This window comes from Balaenoptera borealis (genome assembly GCF_965194805.1).
Source record: "Balaenoptera borealis genome assembly, chromosome: 13".
Taxonomy (NCBI): Eukaryota; Metazoa; Chordata; class Mammalia; order Artiodactyla; family Balaenopteridae; genus Balaenoptera; species Balaenoptera borealis.
The window spans coordinates 16,271,586-16,292,397 of record NC_138870.1 but is presented as its reverse complement, the minus strand read 5'-3'; the positions used below and the strand labels follow the sequence as shown (position 1 = coordinate 16,292,397).

Genomic DNA, 20,812 nt, shown 5'->3' with positions numbered 1-20,812 from the left:
GGAGTCCTAATTCCCAATGTGATGATATTTGGAGGTGAGACTTTTGGGAGGTAATTAGGTTGTGAGTGTTGAGCCCCAGTGCAAGGGATTAGTGCCCTTATAAAAAGAGACGTGAGAAAGATGATCTCTCTCTCTGCCATGTGAGGATACAGTGAGAAGGTGGCTGCCTATAAGCCAAGAAGGCTCTTGCCAGACACCAAATCTGCTGACACCTTGACCTTGGACTTCTCAGCCTTCAGAACTGTAAGAAATAAACGTTTGTTGTTTAGACCATCCAATCTATGGTATTTGTTATAGAAGCGCAAGCTAAGACACATACCTACATACTTAAGATGCTGCCTTTCTTTTCTCCCTGATTTTCAGCAAGACGTGAATATCCCTTTTTGGGCTTTGAACCAGACTTTGGATTACAAAGAAGAGTCTAGGGGGATCATGGGGTCACTCCTGAATACCTAACTAGAGGAGAAAATGCAACAGAGGTGTCAAGTCTTAAAAGACCTTGAAGAGAAAAATTGAGAGAGACCCAGAATTGTTTTTCCTCATGTGGCATATAGTGGGTATGAATTTCTCAAAATCCAAAACTCAGATGTGCAAGAAATTCCAATTTAATATCTATTTAGAGACTCGATTCTTCCTGATGGCAGTAACCATAGTTTTAGTCAATTCCTGGCCAACTTAGTCACTTCAAGTTTTAATGCAGGCAATTCTCTGATTGCATTTAAGTAGCCTCTTGGCTCCGGGGAAGGAGGAAGTATCTGGGCCTTGGTTAGTAGTTGTCCATGCTGTCATTTGCTGAGGTCATCGTGTATGGTTTCCAGATGTAGTCGCTACACTACAGTAGCTTCTGTTGATATGTTCATGCTCTTAATTCTCAGCTATATGATCCAAGCTTTCTTCTGCTGCACTGTTCCCTGGTCATGACTACAAATTTCATTCAGGGCTCTTCACTCTCTGTCAACTAATTCTGTAAACCTAAGCCAGTTTAGTCTCATACAACTTTAGGTTATTTTAGTAAATAAGAGTAACCACCACAAAACTGCCTTACTCTCCATAAATTATGCCACAAATACAGACCTTATTAAAAAAAATTCATTGGCAGGCAGGCTCAAAAACATTTATACAAACTGTTCCGTAAGATCGATGAAGTCCCAGCTCTCTGTTCTTTTGAAGTGCTCCAACTACCTCTTTCATGAAATGTTTACTTGAAGCAGATGCAACAATATCCAGAGGCAGAATTCTGTACCCTTGGAGTCGCATGAGGCAACCAGCAGTCCTCTGACTCAATGATTGGACACAGGTTCATTTGTGGGTCAAGCCTTGGGCATTAATCCTTGAGGGTACAGGTTACAGGCCTGGGTGGACTTTTTAAAAAATTTTTGGCTGCGTAGGGTCTTCGTTGCTGCGCGCGGGCTTTCTCTAGTTGCGGTGAGCGGGGGCTACTCTTCGTTGCGGTGCGCGGGCTTGTCATTGCTGTGGCTTCTCCTGTTGCGGAGCACAGGCTTCAGGCACACGGGCTTCAGCAGTTGTGGCTCGCGGGCTCTAGAGCGCAGGCTCAGTAGTTGTGGTGCACAGGCTTAGTTGCTCCACGGCATGTGGGATCTTCCCGGACCAAGGCTCAAACCCGTGTCTCCCTGCATTGGCAGGCGGATTGTTAACCACTGCGCCACCAGGGAAGCCCTGGGTGGACTTTCGTATTCTGTTCATTGAACAACATATCTGAAATTCCACTCGTTTCCACAATGAGACCTTGTTTCTAACATTCATTATGCTAGTTAGAAAAGCTAGCATTGATGGAGATGTGTATAACAGAAGGTGTATATTCCTATGGGCTGTCTCTGGAGCGTGGGCTCCTGATTTGCATGGCAGGTGGCCACTTCTGGGATTTCAATTCCTGCTTTGGGTAACCTTAGTTCAGCCTGCTATCACAAAAATATCACAGACTGGGTGACTTAAACCACAAACATTTATTTCTCTCAGTTTGGGAGGCTGGGAAGTCCAATATCAAGGCACCAGCAGATTCAGTGTCTGGTGAGACCCCTTTTCCTGGCTTGTAGATAGACGTCTTCTTGTATCCTCCCATGATGGAGAGGAGAGAAAAAGGGCAGCTCTCTTTCTCTTTTTATAAGGACACTAGTTCCCTCATGGAGGCTCCATCTTCATGATCGAATTACCCCCCGAGGCCCCACCTTCAAAGGCCGCCACATTAGGGCTTCAACATCTGAATTTTGGGGAGACACAAACATTTAGTCCATAACTGGAAACTAAGCCTTGAGTTATAACTTAAACTAACAAGTACATTACCAGAGTAATATTACTTTGGTTATGCTGAAGGATTTTTAATTTGTCCTCTTCATACACTGGTTCTGCCATAATAACTATCCTTTTGGACAGTGGTGGACTTATGTTAAATTGCCTGAATTTGAGATGGGGGTCACATGGGATGGAGTGAGGATACATGGATTAGTACTTCAAAATACTATTCTACTCTGTAAATGTACTTTTCTCTGTTGAGAGGAAATGCAGAAGTCTGTTTGCTCATAAACCAGCAGCAGGAGGTGGATAACCCTTTTAGATAAATGTTAACATTTTAATTTTTTTGTGACAACAGAGACCACTGACATGTTGGTTAAGAGAAAATTTAAACTGACCTGATCTAAATTTAGAAAGTAGATCTTGGAGCTTTTCTTTTCTTAAGATAATCTAGTTTATCCTTATTTCAATTAATCATTACATCACAGAAGGTTGCCTTTTCTAATTAACACACAAAAAGGCAGGAATTATAAAGAACCTTGAAATATCTTAATCCCTAAGTATGAAAACCATGCATTGAGAAAAAATAATTTTAAGAAACTTAATAGTAAGTATCTAGCACATAGTAGGGCCTCATTAAACATTCGTTTTTGAATGAATGAATGAATGAACAAGTGAAAGCATGATACCAAAAAGCTCATGGGTATGTTATCAAAACACAGGCAAAGACACGGCAACCTTACACATAGTAGAAACTTCTAGATGATTGAGAGAGTTTTTTCTGCAGACACGATCATAGAGAAAACAACTCTGCCAAAATATCACGGGAGAGTTAGGATGAGGCATCCCCAGTGACTCTCCCATCTGTCCCTTTGAACTTGAAGCCCAGAGTCTCAGGGTCTGAGGCGTTCTGCTGGGGACAGAGAGGGGTTATGGGGACAAGAGGAAAGCCCCAAGAAGGCTTTTGCTCCTCTTTGAGTGTCAGAAAACAGAGTAGGGCAGAAATTGTCTGTCAGAAGAAATTTAGAAACATTTATTAAATTTTGACTCCTACATTGTACTAAGTTTATTTTCTTAACTTGATTTTATTTTTTTTCTCAAACTATGCAGGAGTAATTTAAAAGGTCAAATAGTTGTGTGAGGCTTACAACAAAACTGAAAAGTCTGCTCTCTTACGTCTCTTTTCTCTCTATCCTTCCTCTAAAGGGGCAACCAGTTTTAACTCTTTTAGCTATTACCATGTTTATACTCTTATTTCCTATTTTTTCAGTTTTAGGCATGAACGATTAACTTCGTAATATGGAGGAGGACAATTTAGCTTGTGTACCCCTTTGCGCCTCTCCCATTTTGTCTTTGGAGGGACGGAAACATGATTTTCCCTCTACCCTTTTGAGTTCTTGGCTGAGATTCCTGTAATAAGGGACAGATTGACAAGAGAAAAGCAAACAGCAGTTTATTAACATGTATACCTTATGTGTCCATGAGAGAGACCCAGGGAAAAGTGAGTAACTCCCCCAGGTGGCTTAGAATTCAGACTTAAATGCCATCTCAATAGGTTAAAGGTGAGGGGGGATGTACACCTCTTAGGTAAATGATTTTTAGGAATGATGAATGGGGCCTTAGAAGAATAAATGGGAGGTATGATAGTTTGTGACAAAGTTTGTCTGGTTAAGGTGTCCATTTCTAGTCTCCTCTCCTGTGATAAGAATCAATCTTCTCTGGTTATGAAACTGCTGGGAAGGGATTTATGGCAGTTGAGTTTCTTATGGGGAACTTATCTGTCTTTAGGCAGGTAAGAGGAGCTCAGAGAAGGCCTCTCCCTCATTTACTGTTTTTTCAAGTACTAACAGCTCAAAATGATCAATGTACCAAAGTGGCATATTTTGGGGTGGCAGGTCCTGAATTCCTATAGTCCTATTTTGGGGTGGCATATTCTGCTACCCTTCACCTTGCTATCCTTCTAATATAATGATATCATAATTTTTTGTTAAATCATCATTCAGTGTTTATTCTCATAGGACCACATGAATATCCATCACATAGCGTGATTACATTTTCTTTCTGGTTCAACTCTTTCTCCATGGAATATTTGCCTCAGTGTTACTTGTTGGGTATTCTATGTATCTATCCCCTATAAGTCTTCCACAGAGGTGTAAATCTCTCAATATATTTAAACACATCAGGCATTTCCTTGGTTTTTATGGTTTTTTAAAAAAAATATTTTATTTATTTATTTTTGGCTGCGGTCTTAGTCGTGTCATGAGGGATCTTTTGTTGCGGTGCACGGGCTTCTCTCTAGTTGTGGTGTGCAGGCTCCAGGGCATGTGGGCTCTGTAGTTTGCGGCACGCAGCATCTCTAGTTGAGGTGCGCAGGCTCAGTAGTTGTGGCGCGTGGGCTTAGTTGGCCTGCAGCACGTGGGATCTTAGTTCCCTGACCAGGGATTGAACCTGAGTCCCCTGCATTGGAAGACAGATTCTTTACCACTGGACCACCAGGGAAGTCCCCGGTTTTTATGGCACATGCAGTCTATGTTGTAATTAAGAGCCTACGGGTCCTGGGTTTAGACTGCTTGGGATGAAGTTCATAAGGTTCAAGAGGTTGTTGGGATGATTTGAACATAATAAATGGAAAATTTTTAGAAAAATAAGAGTCATGTCGTAGATGTTAATTTGTTATATCCCCCTGTAGCCTCTGTCCTTCAGTTCTGGACTCTCTGTGTTGTGTGTCCTGTACTGATAGCTTATGTCTCCTCTTTCTTGGTTCACTCCTTATTTGGGGGGAGTACATCCACTGGTAAAGTGTTTCTCAAGCTTTAGCTTGCACCCAAACGGTTTGATAGGACAAAGATTGTAGCCTCCCCCCACCCCCCCAGCCCCCGAGTTTCTGCTTCAGTAGATTTGGAGTGAGGTCTCAGAATTTGTATTTCTAAACAAATGTCTAAGTGATGCTGACATTGCTTTGGGAATCACTGCTTTAGTAGCTTTCTGGGAAAGAGCATTGAAGAGAGAAAACTTCTGAGACCTTGCTTTATTCTGTAATCACGCATGATTGATAATTCAAATGGGTTAGAATTCTAAGCTGCAAATCATTTTCTTCTAGAATTTTGACCGTATTGTAGCTTCCAGGAATTCTTGAACTGCCAATGTAATTTTCATTCCTGATAACTTTGTATGTGATCTGCTTTTTCTCTCTGGAAGCTTTTAGGACTTTTTTTTTAAAAGGACCTTTTTATTCCCAATATCTTGAAGTTCTTCTATAATATGCTTGGTGTGTATATGTGTGCTTCCAGTGGGCTGGTGATCACTGGGGTTCTAGGCTCCTTCCACCTGAAAACTCACCTCTTTCAGTTCTGGGAACTTTTCTTGGTGTTTTCTTTTTGATAATTTCCTCTTCTCCATTGCTCTGTTCTCTCATTCTGGAACTTCTGTCATTTGAATGTTCAACTTTCTTGCCCATTTTCTTTTTCTCAGCTTCTTTTTGTATTTTTTACTTATTGGTGGTTTTATTTCCTTTTGGACAGCTTCAACTTTATTTTCCAACACTTTTATTGACATTTTTATTTCTGCCATTTTTTAATTCTAAGAGGGCTTGTTCTCTAAGGATTACTTTTTAAAAAGCATCCTGTTTTTATTTAATGGGTGTAATAGTTTCTCCTCTCTACCTGGGGACACTAGAGTTTGGTGTATGACATTTTCTTTTGCCTCTTGTGTTGTAGGTCATCACTTTTCCTTTTTCCTGTTTTGCCTTCTACTTTCATATTAAAAGCCTTCATCATGCCCAATGATCCTTGATGGTGTTTTTATGTTTAACTGTAAGGCACTAAAAAGCTGATTGTAAGTTCTGCGTGCACTGGAGAGGCTTGTCAACTGCTGGCTTCATTGTTGGATGATTAGGATGGAACCTGGGTCTTTCAATGGGGAATCTCCAGCTATCTGCCTCTGTGGGTCTTTTTCTCTTGGGTTGGTCAGATTTTCCTATCTCTTGCTTGAGGTTTATCGCTGAAGCTGCTGCATTCTGGGAACAAAAGGGGTAAAGGCATTGGAGACTTTACCATTATGAGTGCAGATTTTTCACTTAATTGTAGTTTTCATTATGACACACATCTTTTGCCCCTAGCTCTGACTATTGTCCTCAAGTCCATATTTCTTTTGTTTCAACTTCTCCAAAGAGAAAACCTCCAGTCTTCTGCTGGGGTTGGTGACAGGCAGACAGCTAGTTGCAGGGAGTTGGGGAGGTGATTTAGAAATTTAGTTGATTTTTACATTAGACTTTCTGCTCCCCTTGAACACCTCCCATCTCCTTTCAGAAGCGAATTGTTTCTCCAATTGCTGAGTTCTTCTTGGGTTTTGTGGGGGAATTTAATTTCTTGATTTTCTGTTTTCCTTTGATTTATCACTCAGTCTACCTAATTCCGGTTCTCAAAATTTTGTCACTATTTCTCTCTGTTGTTATTTCCTATGTATTCTTGTTCCTATGTGTTTATACATTTTGTTTGGGTAGAAACAGAGGCAAAGAAGTGTATTCAAATTACCAGATTTCACAAGAAGTAAATGCATATTTCAAAATAGATCAAGAAATATGTATCCTCACACATATGAAATCTGATCAATGAAATATCCTTTGCAACTATAATGATTCTTAGAGTAACTGATGATGCAGTTTGGAATAAGAAAAAAATGTGAATTGTGAATATAGGCACCAGGAGGCAGAAGAAACTTGGATTTGCTATAGGAAAAGAAAAGAACTAAAAGAAAAATGTATCCTTGGAGGTTACTGGCCATCTAATTCAGTTTTTTTTCCTATACATATTTGTTCAAACTACCAATCTTGATTTCATCCTAACAATGTCCCTTTTATATCTTCATATTCAATTTTCCCCTACATCTTATTTATTTTTTCCTGTCCCGATTGCTCTGAGCTTAGTCCAGACCCTATACCATGTCTCATGTATGCTATATAGCCTCTATATACACTAATAGCCTCTGTGATGGTTAATTTTATGTGTCAACTTGACTGGGCCACAGGGTACCTGGATATTTGATCAAACATTATTTTGGACGTTTCTGGGAGTGTGTTTTGGATGAGATTAACATTAAATGAGTGGACTTTGAGTAAAGCAGATTGCTCTTCGTAATGTGGGCAGGCCTCATCCAATCAGTTGAAGGCCTGAATAGAACAAAATGACCGACCTCCCCCAAGCAAGAGAGAAATCTCAGCATCCTGCCTTTGGACTTCAACTGCAACACTGATTGGCTCTTTCTGTTGCTACAGCACAGAGCCTTCAGCTAGAACTGTGGCATCGGCTCTCTTGGGTCTCCAGCCTGCCAGCCCAGCCGGCAGATTTTAAACTTGCCATCCTCTGTGATTGTGTGAGCCAATTCCTTAAAAGAAACCCCTTGTTATACAATATATATACATACACACACATCCTATTGGTTCTGTTTCTCTGAAGAACCCTAAAACAGCCTCCTTCCTTGCTTTAATTTCACCCTTACTCTTATCCACTCTCCAAGTTGCAACATGCAACTGGCTTCTAAAACTGAAATAGGATACTGTCACTTACCTGTTAAAAAGCTCTTCAGTGTCTTCTTTATAGTTTTTCACAGTTCCAAGCTACTTTTCCACCTTATCCCCAGCCCCTCAATGGTGAAATCTTCCTGAACACGCTGTGGTCTTTCCTCCTCTGTCCATTTGCATGCATGGTTTCTTTGGGGACTGTCCTCCCTCTTTTCCATTTGGAAAATTGGTCTTCTTTTAAGCCCCTGCCAATATATCACCCATATGAAGTGTTAGTAATGCTTTTTCTCTTTCCCAACAAGTGAAGGCTTTCCTTCCCTAGCCCCACAGAACCTCTCCTATAGTATATATGAAAAGAAATGCAACCCAAATTGATCATATTGCATTGAGACTATTTGTTTTTATTTCTCTTTCTCATAAGACTCCAAGACTCTTCAAGGGGGGGGGTGTCTAGTATTGGGCTGGCCAAAAAGTTCATATGGTTTCCCATAACCTCTGATGGAAAAACCCAAATGAACTTTTGGGCAAACCCAATGCATAGGCGGTATGTTGTGAACATTTAATTACTATTTCTGGGACTGTACTTGAAATTCCTTCAGCATTTCTTATTGCAGCTGGAAAAGGACTGAAAAAAAAAAAAAAAGAACTGAATTCACTGCAGTTGAAGTTAAATTTTAGTTCTGTATATCACAGCTGATACAGCAAAGGAGAAGACGGTTTCTATATTTTCCAGTACAATTACTCCCTCTCCCTGTCCCCATTAGATCCTGCCATCTTGTTCTTTGATTCCTGGTTTAATGTTCTAATTGTTTTCATAGTTTCTATTGTATGGATGCTTCAAGCTTTTTTTTTGAAACTGATAGTCTATAAATCATAAATAGCCTAAACCAGTATATTGCTTATTTTCCCAAGAGGCTTTACTTGTAAAATACTAGTTGCCTCTTCTTTGGTGAGGCTTTATATATTGTTAAAAAAAAATAAAGGACAAGAAAAATATTTAAAATGAAGGGGATGTAAAAACATTACTACCTTCTTCTGTCTTTCCCGGATCCTCCCTCTCCCCATGACAGAGACTCATTCTAAGGCAGACTCCAGAAGTTAGAAGAAACGATATGAGGCAGGCTCTTTCTTGAAGTTATCCCTCACTTGGCTCCAGCTTCCGAGCTCTGAAGAAATTGTGGCCTTTTCTGCTCCACCATCCTGGGCAATGGATTTCTCCCTGCTGTTGTGATCTTCACTCTGGTGGCTGTGCGGGGATGGGAGCTTCCAGAGCTCAGCCCCCGTGCCTTTATCAGACTCCAATTTCCAGTTTCCTTCAAGCTCCCAGGAAATTTACCTTTTAGAAAATTCTTCCTGACCTCACAAAGTTTTTTGCCTCTTTGTTGACTTCCCTGATATCTGTGCTTTTTTTGTCAGTTGACTTTTTTTTTTTTCAAATTCAAGTTAAAGTTTCAGCGCTTTGTTCAGTTCTCTGGGCAACAGCTGTGCAAACGAGGCCTTTTGTCTGTTGCTGGTGGCTGAGCCTGGAAAAGAGGGAGAGAAGCTGTCAACTACTTTTTTAAGGCAGATCCTTGTTTATTTATTTTAGAAACCACTTTGTCTCTCTGAATTTTTTTTTTTTTTTCTTTTAAAGTTCTTCTTGGGTTATTGGATACAGTGAACTTTCAAATTCGTCTTTAGTCTCACCATCTTTTTTCTAATCGCTTCAAAAAATTTGTTATGCGTGATAGGTCACCTGAGGAACCAGGAATGAATATAAACCTATGGCCGGACACCTCTACAAAATAATTCTTTTGTGTAGGGATTCTAAGACACTTTTCTTTGCTAATAGGTATGCAGGATAAAGCTCATCTCTTAAGACCAGACTGAAGGGAAGCAATACAAAGCATCTAGCACAGCAAAACTGTAGCAACAAAAAAGATTTCTTTTTATAGTTCCCAGAAAAAATGAAGTCAAAACTTCTGAAAGAATAACAGAGGCTGTTATTTTACATCTGTGGTCAGAGTTGAGAGCAACTAGTTTCTCTCCCTAATGTGGGCTGTACAATATCTCTATTCAGGATCACGCCGAGAAACAATGAAAAGTGGCCTCGTGACCGGGAGAATAATAATCCAAGGAAACTTGACATTTAGTTTGTTTTTGATTAATTATTACTCTAAAATGAAACATGCGGTGAAGGTTTTGGTTCAAGTTTTGTTTTCCTCCCCACCCTGCCTCTAACATTCCCCCGTCCGGGGCTGCTTGTATCATTTCACCAGTGGCTTCTCTTGGTATCAGTTTTTCCTGTGAGCTGAAATTTAAGTCTTTATTTAGAGAAAGGAAAGCAATCAACTTAACGCAACACCCTGTAAATGGCAATTTTACCGGATTTAAGTGAAGTTGGTAAATAGTTTCATGCCCCTTTTATTGTTAGGTACTTAAGAAAATGTTCTTGTCCAGACTCTGGAAATCTTTTCTTTTTTCTACTCAGAGGGAGACTCAATAGGTGGAGAAACAAAAGCCCTGCAGGTGGCTCCATGCAGACCCAAGACAAATCGAGATCAACATGCAGAAATCAGACAAAAGCAAGAGAGGTGGCAATGATGAGGGAGGGGGTATCCTGGAAGGTCAGGTGTAAGGATGCAGCTGTTTTCTTTCCAGGTACTGGTCAGCCCTCTATCCCACTCTTCTAAAAAAAGAGGAGAGAGAAGGCAACGTTTATACATAAGATGAAAAGTTCATACATATTATAAAAATTTGCTACTTTCCCTCAGAATCAGAACAGAGTCACCAGGTAGAATAAACTCTTCTTTTCACTCTTGTAAAACAAAATAATTATTACCATCTAATGGGTATCTACTACATGCCTGGTGCAATGCTGGGCACAATGTGTGTGTTGTCTGATTTAATTGTCATCATTAATATTAGTTCCATTTTATTTTTTATTTTTATGTTTTCCAATCTAGTACTTTGATTTTTATTCATATTCAAATTTCACACATTTAAATTAAAACAAAAACAAAAACGCTGATAAATCAGCAAATTACCTCGAATGCAACTCTGTGCTGCCATTATTATATTTGCTTCCTCTTTCCCAGACACCAAAGTCAGGTACACAGTAAGTGCTTTCTTCACAAAATAAAAGGTTCTGAATAAAAGAGACCTCATCAGTGTTATAGATAATCTGGAGTCCTGAGGAAATCATTTCCACAAGGTAAAGGAGATAGAGTGACACTGCATTTATCCGAAGATGACCATATTCCTCATAGGAGAGGATCTCATCCCCTGTCCGTGCCTTGAAGATAGAGTAAAGATATGTTGGGAGTGGATCCTGCTTAAACTGCTGGACCTTATGGGCCTGACGCACATAGCAGTAGAGAATTCCTCTCATACATTTTACGGCCGAATGCTCCAGCTCATGGGTCCTTCCCTTGTCCTCATCAACGCGCCTGTATGCAAGAGCCAGGCCCCTTAGCACAGTACAGACTGTCGTGGATCTTGGCCTGATCATCGCCACATGTTTTAGTGGGCAAGAGACCTGTGGTTGGACTTTGATAGGGCAGCAATGTCACTTGACAACTCTGTAATAGTGATCCAATTTATCCCATAGTTTTATTATCAGGTCTCGGAAGATTAATGCTTTTAAGATGTTCAACGTGAGCCAGACTTTTAAGAAAGCTGGTGGAGAAGCCATACCTTACGAATGCATCAGGTGAGAGCTGGCCATTACAAATTGTTGACTCTAATCACAAGCGTCGCAGGCTGAACTATAGCAGTTTGCAAAACTGAGCGTTGGGTGATGGGTCTTCGCTCCAAGACCTTCCAGCTCACTTTGGCCACGACCGACCGCAAACATCGCGCGATCTGCTCCGCCCGGCAGGCCCCGCCCCGCACGACACTGTCGGGAGGCGCACCAGCCGGAAGTCATCGCGAGGGCGAGCTTCGACCTGTCTCCGCGGCCTCCCGAGCACCCAATATTCTATTTTAAGAGGGAGACGGTGATCTCAGTGAGGTAGGGAAACTTGTCCAATGGATGCAGCTAATTAAGAGTGTTCACATCCCGTCGACATATTGTGTAGGTTGGAGTAGGTTAAACACTCCTTTATAGGTATTCAGTAATTTAGCAATAAATCTCGTATTCGCTTTTTTTTGAGAATCAGTTGTTTAAAAAAGTAGGCATTTTAAACTAACGGTTATATGTAATCTTTGTTACACGTCAACCATCCTTTCAATTCAGTAATCTTTTATTGAGTATCTACCACGTTATGCTGTGTTAAACAGGTGCTGGAGAGAAAGCAGTTAACAGTAGCCGACCAATTGTACAGGTTTGTCACACAGACATACAAAATTATTGCATACACACACTGCACTGACTTTTGACTTTGTAAACTTATTTTTTGAACAGCACATACAAAGGAACTTAGAACCGTCCTTTACCCAATTGCGTTTCATATTGCATACCAAACCTAGAATGTTTAAGAAAGGACCCAAAACATCTGAGAAAAGCACTGGAATATGTCTAACCCAGGTTATGTCCACATTTCCAAAAGATTTCTTCTTGTGGAGTTTAGCATTAACCTATCAAAGTAAGAACATGGGAAATTGGTTTCTTTTAAAAAGTAAAAGCATGTACAATAATCACCTTGATAGGAACTGCTTTTGTTAATCTTTTTTGTAAAGGATTTTCAAAAGCAGAAAAGTACTTATTTATTAGCAAATTCAGTCTAATGACTGGTAAATTTCTGTTTCATTTTGTAATGATAGGTAAGGTTTTAAGCTTGAATGAAAAGGAAAAAAGGTTTTAGTGAATTTCTTAAGGCTTAGTGCCCTTCTCCTTTGTTGGTTCCACTGTAGAAAAAAGGATGACCTTTTCCAGTGATGTTTTGCATTAGCAAGAAACACCAAATCTTGGAAGTGAGATTTTTTTTTTTTTAAAGGAATTCCTTTATTTTTTAAATTATTATTTATTTATTTATTTTATTATTTTTAGCTGTGTTGGGTCTTCGTTTCTGTGCAAGGGCATTCTCTAGTTGCGGCAAGCGGGGGCCACTCTTCATCGCGGTGCACGGGCCTCTCACTATCGCGGTCTCTCTTGTCGCGGAGCACAGGCTCCAGACGCGCAGGCTCAGTAGTTGTGGCTCACGGACCCAGTTGCTCCGCGGCATGTGGGATCTCCCCAGACCAGGGCTCGAACCCGCGTGCCCTGCATTGGCAGGCAGACTCTCAACCACTGCGCCACCAGGGAAGCCCGAGATTGTTTTTAACATATAAAAGATTGTTGAATTACTGCAAAGTGCAAAGGCTGGAGCAGAAGTTCTTAATTGATAATGTCCCCAGTGGGGAGCTTATCCATTTAAGTAGAACTTTTTAGAAGCCACGAGGAGAAGGGGTGGCTTGGGAGAGGAAAGAATGCTTTTGAAACTCTGAGTATTTAGGTGAAAAACGATGCCATATATTTGGTTGCTTGTCTCATGTCTGTTCTGGACCTGTTTTTAAAAAGGGAACAATGGACAATAAAGATTTGGAATAATTTCACAGCATATTAAAGTCACACATAAAATACAGAGGAGATGCAGGGAATTAAAATCGTAAAGGCTCATTTTTTGCTAGGATAGGTAACTTCTCCAAAATGTATTTGAAAATCATTAAGAACTTAACTGAGACAGTGAATTCAATGATCCAGTGAATCAAAGAGGCTGCAGTGAGTGCTCTTACCCAATTCTTTGTTTAGATTAAATTGAACAAACAGCCTTCCTAGGCAGTTTTGATATGGGACTATTTTTTCACTAGAGGAACATAGACTAATCGATAACTCTTATTTACGTTATTAGGACTGCTTGAGAAATTTAAATAAGAAAGGAAATATCTTTGGAATTTGACAAGCTGTGCCACTAGCAATAGGCATACATGTAATTGTTCAATTAGCAAAGTACATCATGTGGGTGCTACCTTTGGGAACAGCCTTTGATGGGTGCGTTACAGGGTCTAACAGGAAGTGATACATAGTTGATAGCAATTAGTTTGTTCTTTTAAACACTACTGGTCAAACTTCTGTATCTTCCTATGCCCACATTTCCAATTAAGGAGTATATTACTGACCTAAAGGCCATTTGAATCAAATGGTAGAACATTATGCCATTTTAAGCAACTTTTTAAGAGCCCCAACAATAGCATAACAAATACATACATTAATATATATTATTTAGTTAGAAATAAGTGCATTTTCCTTTTTTTATGTTCCAATGCTAGGTGAGTGGAAAGTTTTTAAATGCAATTCAGGAACTGAAACAGAATTCTTTTCCTATGTGACATAGAAAAAGAAGAGCAAAATTGAATTTTTGATGCTTCAGGTGTTCATACATTAATGAGAATATGAATACTTGCAAGGGAGCTCTGCATTTAGTATTATCTCTCATATTTGAAGATGATGCTTACAGGTTGACCATGATGCCAAAAACACAAAAAATTTCTCGTTTGCAGGGACTATTTTTAATCATGAGGGGATGCGCTAAGTGGCTACAACTTGGAGACTTAAAAATAAAACGTTGCAAACTAGATAGAAGCTTATTTCTCTCTTTCCTAATAGTCCAAAGGTAGGTGAGCTGACCAGGGCAAGCTGACAGCTCTGTTCCACAAAGTCATTCAGGCACCCAGGTTCCTCCCATTTTAGGTTATACCCTCCGTTAGGGTGACTCATCGCCACCACGTCTAAGCTCCAACCACTAACAGGCCAAAGAGGAAGTACAGGCAAGCAGATTCCTCTTAAGATTATGACCATGTCAAACTTTACCAGAGCCCTGTGATTCTGGAAACCCGCAATGGTTAAAGAAATCCCTCCTACTCTTTGTGTTCTGGGAAACAACTTACTGCAAAGAACCACACTTACCCATGATTTAGAAAAGACTCAAGATGCCGCTCTTGTTTGTGTATGACAAGACCAGACACAGACCCTCCAAATTCCCATTCTTTGCTTCCTAACTGATTAGCAGAATGGTTTGGTCCCCACTGATCACTGGGAACAAAATATTTATTAACCAAGCTTTGGTTAAGATTTTCTCCTTCCCTTGAGCCCCTTGAAGTTTGGCCTTCCCTCAGCCTGAGCCGGGGTACAGCCCCTCGTTAAGGGTCTCCCAGAAAATGGGCTGGACTCAGGGTGAAACATTCTTTGATCTGCTGTCCGAATTTGCCACCCTTTCATCCCACTTCCCCGCACCTGGTTCTGTCTAGCCTTGCTTCCTCCTCTTGGTGGAAGAAACCCATTTTGCCTGACACATGCGGATCATGTGGTCAGAGTGTTCTCCCTGCTGTAATAGTTCTCTTCCCTCCCATTGCCATCATCCCTCCCCAATGCTTCTCAACAATCCTTTCGAATAAAGTCCAGATTTGTTTTTAATCCGACAGATGTCAACCAGAAACTCCACTGGTTGGAACCTAGCTGCCAAGGAGCCTGGGAAAGCATCTAGCTGAACAGCTAAACCCAGCTAAAACTCGGGGGTTCTGTTCCTAAAAGAAATAAGAGGGCAATTGCCAATATCTGCCACACTCTTCATAAAGTCAGCCACTATGTGCAGTTCCACATCCTCTTCTCCCCGAATTTTGCTCAAAATAGATCACCCAGAATCCATTTGTCATGTGCCACCTTGGTCTCCCTGTCAGAGTTTCCCTGAACTACTCTGCCATATTTCTGAAAATGTGTCAATATGGTCTTCCTTCCATCAAAAATGCTTGGGGCTTCTCAGATTCACCTTAGGACTGCAGCTTTGAGCTTAGGGCTTCTAAATGTCAGTGTTTAAAACTTAAACTTTGGAAAATGTGTTTTTGTGGAAAGAGATGGGCTTTAACAGGACCATTGTATAGGGTTGTGTAGGTTGAACAACCCTACCAGGCAGTTCTGGTCTTTACAGATGGATAGAAATGACATCAAATTCTGGCTCTGCAGTTCCTAGCTGAGGAATGTTAAAGCCTGGTGTATAACCTTATGAAGATTTGGTTCCTCGTCAAAAAATGAGAATACTTAAGACCTGCCTTGTAGAGTTACTGCAAGAATTAGAGATAAAATTCATGAAGTGTCTAGTATAGTGTCTGGCCCTTGGCATATGCTTGATAACTGGTGGATGCCATTTTAATTATTAGATAAAACTTTTCTTTGGAATTCTGGAATTCTCCCACTCCATCTCCTCTTCCAAATGCTTCATCATTCTGTGTTGCTGCCCCTAGTCTGGTTCCACACCCACATCTCATCTTTCTGGACGACATGCTATGCTGTCTTCAGTGTTTTTGTTTTCTCTTCTCTGCTATCAAAATTGCCTAATCTGGGTTGAATTACTTTAAGGCTGAGTTTTCTGATTTTAGATATAAAATTTTCTTTAAAAAGGTAGTTCTGGGACTACAACAGATAGGATGAATTGGATCTTTGGTTGTTTCAAACTACAGCATGCTGAGCTATGGGACAATGAAATGACCCTGTGATATTTTCTCAAGTATCCTCCTGTTAACTATTTTCTACACATAGTAAGAGTAGAAGAATTGCCTTGCTCCCACTTGTTGAGAAAAATCCCATAAAGATGTTTAAATAGCCAGAATGTATTGCACACCTTGGTGGCCTGCATTTTGATGGAACATGCATCAAGTGGTGATTGAGATTAGTTTCAGAATCTACTCCCTAACACAGAAAGATGGAGTCACTCATTTCTTTCATGGTGTTGAGATAGTGTTTGTGGGTGAATGTACACGGATTCTTATTTCAGGTATATATGGTTTTAAACGGAGATCTGCAAGTCACATGGTGTGCTTCCATAGGTGTTCTTTTGATATAAATCATGAAACACTTTAGAGTCCTGGCAGTGGATTACTTGTTTTGCTAAGAATAACCTTAATCTTTGAGTTCTCACCAAATTCAGACTTAATCATTATGCACCCAAATATTCCATACCATCTGTTGGTGTTGTTTATAAGGGAATGAAAGTAGGCACATATAAATTTGAAGCAAAATAAATTATGTAGAGAATCCTTGAGGCTTCCAGGTAAGGCAAAAAACAAATTTCATAGAGGCGAGGCTCAGTAATTTTTGTTGCATTGGATGGGATTAAAACAAGGCATCACAGATTACCAGCATCTCAGCTTGGTGCTAAAGAGTAAAGTTTTCATGATGATGAAGCATTTTTACTTTTCCTTAAGTCTTATTGCAGGATTTGGGGAATACTGATGTAAATGGGGAAATGTGTTGAGTAAGTTTCTGAGAAGGTTGCTAGAAAATAACCGAATAACTACAAGAGAATATTTAATGTAAACATCTAAAATTATTATTCTGCTACACCCTGTTTTGGGAGCCTAAAGGCTGGCTGGTGATAGTTATAGGAGTGAAATAAACAGGAAGAAATTGAAGTCAACCACAACACCTCCCTCCCCCAGTCAATATCATGGTGAGATTTGATTCTACTGGCACCCCTGCCACTAAGTCCAAGTCGCCATCATCTCCTTCCTGGACTATTGCAACAGCTTCCTAACTTGTCCATCCACTTCTGTTGCATTTTTCCAAATTATCACATGATAACCAGAGTAATTTCCTAAAAACAGAAATCAGATCATGCCACTCTCCTCCTTAAAACTTCTCAATAGTTTCCTATTGAATTTAGAGTAAAATCCAAGCTTCTTCCCACGTCCTACAAGATTCTGCCTTTTCTGGCTTCTGAAACTCTTTCAGTCTGATCAATACTTCTTACTAAGCGTGCTCCAGACCCTCAACCTACTTCATAGTGCTTTCCCACTCAGCCTCTGTCCTCTGCCTTCTCCCACTCTTCACTGGGTATTTTCCTCATCTTTCAGGTCGGAGTTTAAAGATAACCTTCTCCGGGAAGCCCTTCCAGATTATCCCATCTTTCTCTGGTGTTCTCTATCACAGCATCTGTCTTTCTCTCAGCCTTTGTCACTATTTATAATTATATGCTGATTTGTTTATTGTGCCTCTCCCTCACCAGGGTGTAAGCCCCATAGAGTACATAGACCATGTCTCTTTTATTCACCACTCATTACTCAGCCTTTAGAACGTGCTGGGAACATAGTAGGTGCTCAGAAAATAGTTGTCGAGTGAGTGGGACAAACAGTGACTATAAAAACAAACATCTCTTAGGCCCTTATTTTGCATTAGATAACTGTCCTACCATGATCCTAACATTTCATCCTTACAAGAAACTTATAAAATAGGTACTAACATCCCTGGTTTGCTGATGAAGAACCCAAGGTTTAGAGAGTTTAAATAACTTGTCCAAAGTTTCACAGCTAATAGATGATGAAGCTAGGACTTCAGCTTAATTCAAACCTGAAGTTCATGCTGTTAACCACCCTGCTATATTGATGTCTATCCATTTATCCTGCAAGCAGTTAGTAAGGATATAAAGTGAATAAAACTATTAGGAAATAAGGAGCAATAGTAGTAGTAGTGCTCTGTTTCAAATTTATAAACGAATTGGCATTTGAAACATACGTATGGATGAAATTACCAGATGATATTTGTAAAGCAGCCTGGAATCCAGCACAGTGCAATGCACTGTCCGGAGCGATTACAGGGTAGAGAGAATTGAGAGTGCACAGTGATTGATGGGAGCAGCCTCTGCCGTGAGGAACGTGATGGATGAGACTTGGAGAAGCCTGTGACTGAGCTTGTTCTTCTACTAGAGAGGACACAATGGCTATCTTAACAAATGACAAGGCTGCTTCTAGTGTGATAGGAGTAGAGCTGAAATCAGGTTTTCAATCTACTTTTGAGGAAACAAATGGCAATGTTTACCTTATAAATGTTGGTAGCCTCCATGCAGGAAATGTCCCTTCAGGCCATTTGAAAATGTTCCGTAGATCCATGTTGTTATGGCAATGTAGTGGAGCAGCTGTAGAATGAGATTTGTAAAGGAAAAACAAGATCTAAGTCTTAATGCTTACAGCCTGTCTTATCAGTCGATTTCATTTCTCTTTGAAAACGTGGAGGGAGTTAGAAAATGTAAGTTAGAAAATGTGAAACCATTGAGAGATTGTTCTAGCCTTTGGATATCCATCAGGCCGAATATTCTAATACACAATTACATAAAAGCATGAAGGTCCCTTCTAAGTTTATCAGTATTACAGCAGCAACTCTAGAGGTTTTTTTTTAAAAAAAAAAGAATCACAAACTAATTAAACAGGAGGAAGTTTTGCTTGAGCAAAAGGTCAAGATGCTTAAAATTATACTTTTCCATATATCTCTAAAAATCTCAGAAAAAAATATTACTGTTTTTGTCAATCATTTGATTATTTGCTTTTAAATTCCAGTTATTACATTTAGGCTGAGAAATGCTTTGTACAAAAGTACATTTCAATTAAAAATTTTTTAATACCTCCAGTTGGGTGTTTATCTGTAGACAGAAATAGGACATTTCAGACACTGATTGGGCTGATTAATGGTGCTCATCAGGAAGAAGCAAGGGATCATAATTAAACACCAAGCCTACATGGTCTGTTGGTTTTATGTTGTATAAATTATGCATGTGTTTGGCATTTATATTTCACAGAAAAATTACAGTGCTGTTTCCCTGATGCATTTTCTACATAAAGAATATTATATGTGTGTGAATGTGAATATGAATTTTCAGTCCCTGATGTATTACCTTTCTTTTTAATAAGCAAAAATTTCAAACAAAGATTCAATAGCTTCACCTTGAGGATGCAGGAGGCTCTACTTCTGCTTCTTCTATACTACTGCCTCTTACAAAATAGTCAACTATTTAAGGTAAGAATCAATCTAGACACTGTTGCCTTTTGAGTCAATTGTTCCTAGACTTGTATATATCACAGAACATAGGAAGAAACCCCAAAGTCAGATGAAAATAGTTTCTGGGGTGCAGTAGAGTTGCTACCTTTCTACTTTTCAAGGTAAAGGCATTGAAAATAAAACCGACTATCATCACTATTATTCACAAAAACCAGTAAGGACATAATTATAAAATTCAAAATCAAATGAATTTAATAACAATTCTCTACATTGTCCCATTTTTCTTGCCTCACCTCGAAGCACTAAAATTTATTATTCACAGCATGGCACGAACCTGTGGACCACCTTTTGGAAATGATTTGCTTCATGGGTCATTAACTTCTATTTCCTAGGTAGTATTTGCACATTGTTGGCAATTGGTCATACCACGGCCATAGTACTGTATACCTAGCCTCTCAGGATAGGGGTTCTAGGCTAACTATTAAGAAAAACACAAGGCTTATCTCTTAGTCTCTTATTATACACCCCTCCTGCTTGCTGACCAGGCCACAGCAGCCTTCTTTCAGCTCTAAGAATGTACAAGTCCTCTCCTGCTTCAGTCTCATGCTGCTGTTCCTCTGTCCATACCCATCTCTCCAGCATTCTTCACCGGGTTAATACCTCCTTATCTTTTTCAGACTCAGTTTAAATGTTTATCAGAGAAACTATCCTAGACCATGCATTTCTTTTTTTTAATAAATTTTATTTATTTATTTATTTATTTAATTTATTTATTTTTGGCTGTGTTGGGTCTTCGTTGCTGTGCGCGGGCTTTCTCTAGTTGCAGTGAGCGGGGGCTACTCTTCGTTGCGGCTCATGGGCTTCTCATTGCGGTGGCTTCTCTTGTTGCGGAGCACGGGCTCTAGGTGCACGGGCTTCATTAGTTGTGGCACGTGGGCTCACTAGTTGTGGCTCACGGGCTCTAGAGCGCAGGCTCAGTAGTTGTGGCGGATGGGCTTAGTTGCTCCACGGCATGTGGGATCTTCTCGCACCAGGGCTTGAACCTGTGTGCCCTGCATTGGCAGGCAGATTCTTAACCACTGCGTCACCAGGGAAGCCCAACCATGCATTTCAATAAGGTGTCCTTGTTAGGCTTTCTTACTAAACCTGTAACTTTCCTCTGATGAACTTAATACAGTGCAGTTAATAGACTATAAGGTCTCAGAAAGTGCAGTGCAGGGATATGCTTATCTTTGTATCCTCGCCACCCATCATATGCTTGTCACATAGCTGATGCTCCATCAACAGTTGATGAATGATTAATAATTAAACAAAATATAATAACA

At 40.0% G+C, this 20,812-nt stretch overlaps 1 long non-coding RNA gene across 2 annotated transcripts in view; it reads right to left on the bottom strand.

Annotated features, from left to right (window-relative positions):
* The window catches only part of LOC309609915, a 37,872-nt gene extending 23,962 nt beyond the window's left edge, over positions 1–13,910 (bottom strand). Inside the window, exons 1-2 of one of the 2 annotated variants that reach the window (XR_014233651.1) lie at positions 7,815–13,910; positions 596–6,265 (exon numbers count right to left, since the gene is read on the bottom strand). This is a non-coding gene — a long non-coding RNA (uncharacterized lncRNA). Of the gene's footprint in view, positions 1–595; positions 6,266–7,814 lie in introns of those variants that run through there. The other variant, XR_014233650.1, reaches the window with a different exon arrangement.
* Between the last annotated feature and the right edge of the window lie 6,902 nt (positions 13,911–20,812).